This window comes from Phoca vitulina, unplaced genomic scaffold (assembly GCF_004348235.1).
Source record: "Phoca vitulina isolate PV1807 unplaced genomic scaffold, GSC_HSeal_1.0 scaffold163, whole genome shotgun sequence".
In the NCBI taxonomy this organism is placed as follows: Eukaryota; Metazoa; Chordata; class Mammalia; order Carnivora; family Phocidae; genus Phoca; species Phoca vitulina.
Genome location: NW_022589866.1, coordinates 76,188 through 82,232, shown reverse-complemented (window position 1 = coordinate 82,232; position 6,045 = coordinate 76,188).

Here is a 6,045-nt window from a genome sequence, read left to right as displayed (position 1 = left end):
GAGAGGAGACGAAATCCAGGTCTCCTACTCCTCCGCCATCTTGCTCCTCTCCCAGCCTTTGAACCATTTTTTAAGTTATTTTTGTGTATTGTGCAAAAAAAGTGGTCAAGTTTCATTCTTCTTCATGTGACTGTCCAGTTTTACCAAACTCATGTGTTGAAGGGACTTTTTTTTTTTTTTCTATTGGATATTCTTTCCTGCTTTGTCAAAGATTAGTTGACCATAGAATGGTGGGTCCAATTCTGGTTTCTCTATCTGTTCCATTGATGTATGCATTTCTTTCTGTGCCAGTACCATGCTGTCTTAATACTATAGTTTTGTAATACAGCTTGAAATCCAGAATCGTGAGACCTCGAGCTTTGCTTTTTCAGGTTTGTTTTGACTATCTGGGGTCTTTTGTGATTCTATACAAATTGTAGGCTTGTTCCAACTCTGTGAAAAATGCTGGTGCTATTTTTATAGGGATTTCATTGCATATGTAGACTGCTTTTGGTAATACAGTCTTTTATTATTCATTCATTATTTTTATGTTATTTTATTTTTTATTATGTCCAACTAGCCATCATTCATTATTTTTTAAATATTTTATTTATTTATTTGAGAATGAGAAAGAGAAGATGCATGAGCAGGGGGAAGGGCAGAGGGAGAGGGAGAAGCAGACTCACAACTGAGCAGCAACCCTGACACAGTGCTTGGTCCCAGGATCCTAAGATCATGACCTGTTCCAAAGGCAGATGCTTAACTGACTGAGCCACCCAGATGCCCTGGGTAATATAGACATTTGACAATATTTATCTTCCAATCTCTGACAATGGGATGTTTCTCCATTTCATTGTGTCCTCTTTAATTTCTTTCATCAGTGTGTTATAGGTTTCAGAGTATAGATCCTTTACCTCTTTGGTTAGGTCTTTTCCTAGGTATCTTACTGTTTTTGGTGTAATTATAATTGGGATTGATTCCTAGATTTCACTTTCTGCTAGGTTTTTTTTGTTGGTATATAGAAATGTAACTGAACTTTCTAATTCGAGTTTATATCCTACAACTTTACTGAATTCAGTTATCAGTTGTAGCATTTTTTTTGCTGGAGTCTTTGGGTTTTCTATATATTTTCATACTGAACTCCAGAAACTGATTAATCCAATTACAAAATGAGCAGAGGACATGAGTAGACATTTGTCCAAAAAAAACCCATACAGATGGTCAACAGACACATGAAAAGATGCTCATCACTCGGCACTAAGGAGATGTAATCAAATCCATGATGAGATATCAATTCACACCACTCAGAATGGTAAAAATTAAGAACACAAGAAAAAACAGGTGTTGGGGAGAATGCAGGGAAAGGAGAACCATCATGACTGTTGGTAGGAGAGCAAAATGTTGCAGGAACTCTGGAAGACAGTATGGAGGTTCATCAAACAGTTGGAAATATAACTACCCTTTGATCCAGCATTTGTACTGTGGGTATTTATCCAAAGAGTGCAGAAATACTAATTCATTTTTTTAAAGATTTTATTTATTTATTTGACAGAGAGAGGCACAGCAAGAGAGGGAACACAAGCAGGGGGAGTGGGAGAGGGAGAAGCAGGCTTCCCGTGGAGCAGGGAGCCCAATGCGGGGCTCAATCCCAGGACCCTGGGATCATGACCTGAGCTGAAGGCAGATGCTTAATGACTGAGCCACCCAGGTGCCCCCAGAAATACTAATTCAAAGGGAAACTTGCAGCCTGATGGTTATGGCAGCATTATCTATACTAGCCAAACCATGGTAACAACCCAAGTGTCCTCTACAAATGAATGGATATCATGTGGCATACATATACAGTGGCACATTAACCATAAAAAGAATGAAAGTTTGCCATTTCTCACAACATGGATGGAACTAGAGACTATTATGCTAAGTGAAATAAATCATTCAGAGAAAGAAAAATAGCATCTTGTTTAACTCATATGTAGAATTTAAGAAACAAAACAAATGAACAAAGGGACAAAAAAAGAGGGAGGCAAACCAAGAAGCAGACTATTAACTAGAGAGAACAAACTGAGGGTTACAAGAGGGGAAGTGGGTAGAGGGATGGGTTAAATAAGTTTTGGGATTAGGGCGCCTGGGTGGCTCAGTTGGTTAAGCAACTGCCTTCGGCTCAGGTCATGATGCTGGAGTCCCGGGATCGAGTCCCGCATCGGGCTCCCTGCTCGGCAGGGAGTCTGCTTCTCCCTCTGACCCTCCTCCCTCTCATGCTCTCTGTCTCTCATTCTCTATCAAATAAATAAATAAAATCTTTAAAAAAAAATAAGTTTTGGGATTAGGGAGTGCACTTGTGATGAGCAGCAGGAGTTGTATGGAAATTTTGAATCACTATATTGTATACCTGCAACTAATATTACACTGTAGGATAACAAATGGGAATTTGAATTCAACTTACATAAAATGTATTTACAGTGTCCGGAAATGGCCTTGACGGCATACAGCACATGAAAAAGCATTTAATCCAGGAAATCTACTAACACAAGGAACAGCTAGAATATTTGTACTAAGATATGATCTTTTCCTTTCCCGTCCCAGCTCAGCATATGGAAACTCCACTCCATGTAGCTGGGACTACAGGTGTGTGCCATCCAGCTCAGCTGGAACCTCCACTCCAGACTGTTGCAGCCAAAACCCAGGGTTCCATGTGCACAGCTCCTGTCAGAGGACTCTTTCCCAGAGGGACAGGACAAAAGCGACCCCCATCCTGTCCCATGCCTTTTGCTGTTGAGGACAAACCCCAAGCAGGTGCGACTGGGATATGGGACCCACACATGCCACACAAGCCTAGTCCTATGACAGAAGTTCTGCCCTGGGCACAGTCCACTGTGGATTTTGGGACCCTGATTACACCAACCCTGATTTATATGGCAGGAGCCTCATACCACCAGGAGGGACAAGACTTAGGGAAGTGAAGCTGCCACCCACCCCTAAAATGAGCATTTAGTTCCCAAACCAAGTGAGGACAAGAGTCCATGTTTATTCCCACCAGCAGTTGCAGATTGTTGCCCAGAATTTTGCCCAGGGAAAAGGGGAGCTGTAGTGATCCAATAAACAGTATTCCAAATCTGTTCCTGAACAACTGACTTCATTTACAATGAGTGTGGAACTGTCTAGACCTCAGGTTATGAGGAGAGGCAGTAGCAAGGGATGGATGGACTCAGTGGAGTTGTCTTAACCTATTCCTGCTCACCTGAAGGAGAGAGGAAGAGATGGAGACACTGAAGGGGACAGCTGCTGCCAGAACACATGTCAGATCCTGGTCTCAGCAACTCTCCATTCAGAGGAGCCCAAGGTGGGTTGATTCAGTCTGTGAAGACTACATACATGAGGACATTTTTGACAGTAGGACAGCATGCAGACTGTTGCAGAGGAGCTAATTCTCTGGGAATGGAGAAGCAAGAGATTAAAAAAAAAGCCCAACCAAACTACTGTCACCCTGGGCTGGCTTCATGAATACCCCAGGCTACACGGCCTATGTCCACTTGGAGAGTGCAGACCTTCACTCAACGTAATGTTGTAGAGGTTCCCCTGGGTAGATGTTTGCATCAGTAGTGTGACTTCTTATTGTAAAATAGTGTTCTATTGATGGACGTTATCTACTCAGATTATTCCTATAAATTCAGAGAGAATTTTAGGTTGTTCTTAGATTATAAAAGAAATAAATATGCTATAAATATTCAGATGCCTTTTTATGCATGATTTTTTAATTATTATGTTCAGTTAGCTAACATATAGTGCATCATTAGTTTTTGATGTAGAGTTCAACAATTCATTAGTTGCCTATAAAACCCAGTGCTCATCACCAAACATGCCTCCTTAATACCCATTCCCCGGTTGCCCCATCCCCCAAACCCCTCCTTTCTGTAAACCTCAGTTTGACTCCAGGAGTCCAGAGTATCTCATGGTTTGTCTCCCTCTCTGATTTCTTCCCATTCAGGTTTTTCTCCCTTCGCCTGTGATCCTCCATGCCATTCCTTAAGCTGCAAATATGAGTGAAACCATATGATAATTGTCTTTCTCTGCTGGAATTATTTCATTTAGCATAATCCCTCTGGTTCCATCCATCTCAATGCAAATGGTCGGATTCATCAATTCTGATGGCTGAATATTATTCCATTTTATATATGAACCACATCTTCTTTATCCATTCATCTGTTGAAGGGCATCTCGGCTCCTTCCACATTTTGGCTATTGTGGACATTGCTGCTATGAACATTGGGGTGTATGTGCCCCTACTTATCACTACATCTGTATCTTTGGGGTAAATAACTAGTAGTGCAATTGCTTGGTCGTAGGATAGCTCTATTTTTAAATCTTGAGAAATCTCCATACTCTTTTCTAGAGTGGCTGTACCAGCTTGCATTCCCACCAACAGTGTAAGAGGGTTCCTCTTTTGCCACATCCTTGCCAACATTTGTTGTTAGTTTTTGCCATTCTAACTGGTGTAAGGTCGTATCTCAATGTGGTTTTGATTTGTATTTCCCTGATGGTTAGAGATGTTGAACATTTTTCATGTGTCTGTTAGCCATTTGTATGTCACTTTGGAGAAGTGTCTCTTCATGTCTTCTGCCCTTTTTTTGACTGGGATATTTGATTTTGAGTATTGAGTTTGAGAAGTTCTTCATAGACCTTGGATACCAGCCCTTATATGTAATGTCATTTGCAAATATCTTCTCCCATTCCGTGGGTGGCTTCTTAGTTTTGTTTATTGTTCCCTTTGTTTTTCTTTATTTTATTATGTTATGTTAGTCACCATAAAATACATCGTTAGTTTTTGATGTGTGGATCCACCACCCATTGTTTTTATATAACACTCAGTGCTCCATAGAGTATGTGTCCTCCTTAATACCCATCACCGGGCTAACCCATCTCCCCACCCTCTCCCCTCTAAAAACCTCAGTTTGTTTCTCAGAGTCCATAGTACTCATGGTTCATCTCTCCCTCCGATTTCACCCTCTTCATTTTTCCCTTCCTTCTCCTAATGTTCTTCATGCTATTCCTTATGTTCCACAAATAAGTGAAACCATATGATAATTGACTTCCTCTGCTTGACTTATTTCACTTAGCATAATCTCCTCCAGTCCCATCCATGTTGATGTTAAAGTTAGGTATTCATCCTTTCTGATGGCTGAGTAATATTCCATTGTATCTATGGACCACATCTTCTTTATCCATTCACCACTGATCTGTTGAAGGGCATCTTGGCTCTTTCCACAGTTTGGCTATTGTGGACATTGCTGCTATGAACATTGGGATGGATATGGCCCTTCTTTTCACTACATCTGTGTCTTTGGGGTAAATACCCAGTAGTGCAATTGCTGGGTCATAGGGTAACTCTATTTTTAATTTTCTGAGGCACCTCCACACTGTTTTCCAAAATGGCTGTACCAACTTGCATTCCCACCAACAGTGTAAGAGGATTCCCCTTTCTCCACAACCTCTCCAACATTTGTTGTTTTTTGTCTTGTCAATTTTTGCCATTCTAACTGGTGTAATGTGGTATCTCAGTGTGGTTTTGATTTTAATTTCCCTGATGGCTACTGATGATGAACATTTTTTCATGTGTCTGTTAGCCATTCGTATGTCTTCTTCAGAGAAATGTCTTTTCATGTCTTCAGCCCATTTTTTGACTTGATTATTTGTTTTTTGGGTATTGAGTTTGAGAAGTTCTTTCTAGATCTTGGATACCAGCCCTTTATCTGTAGTGTCATTTGCAAATATCCTCTCCCATTCTGTGGGTTGCCTCTTTGTTTTGTTGACTGTTTCCTTTGCTATGAAGAAAGCTTTTTATCTTGAAGAAGTCCCAAAAGATCATCTTTGCTTTTGTTTCACTAGTTTTTGGAGACGTATCTTGAAAAAAGTTGCTGTGGTCTATATCAAAGAGGTTACTGCCTATATTCTTTCTAGGATTTTGATATATTCCTGTCTCAAATTGGAGGTCTTTCATCCATTTTGAGTTTATCTTTGTTTATGGTGTTAGAGAATGGCCGAGTTTCATTCTTCTGCATGTGGCTCCAA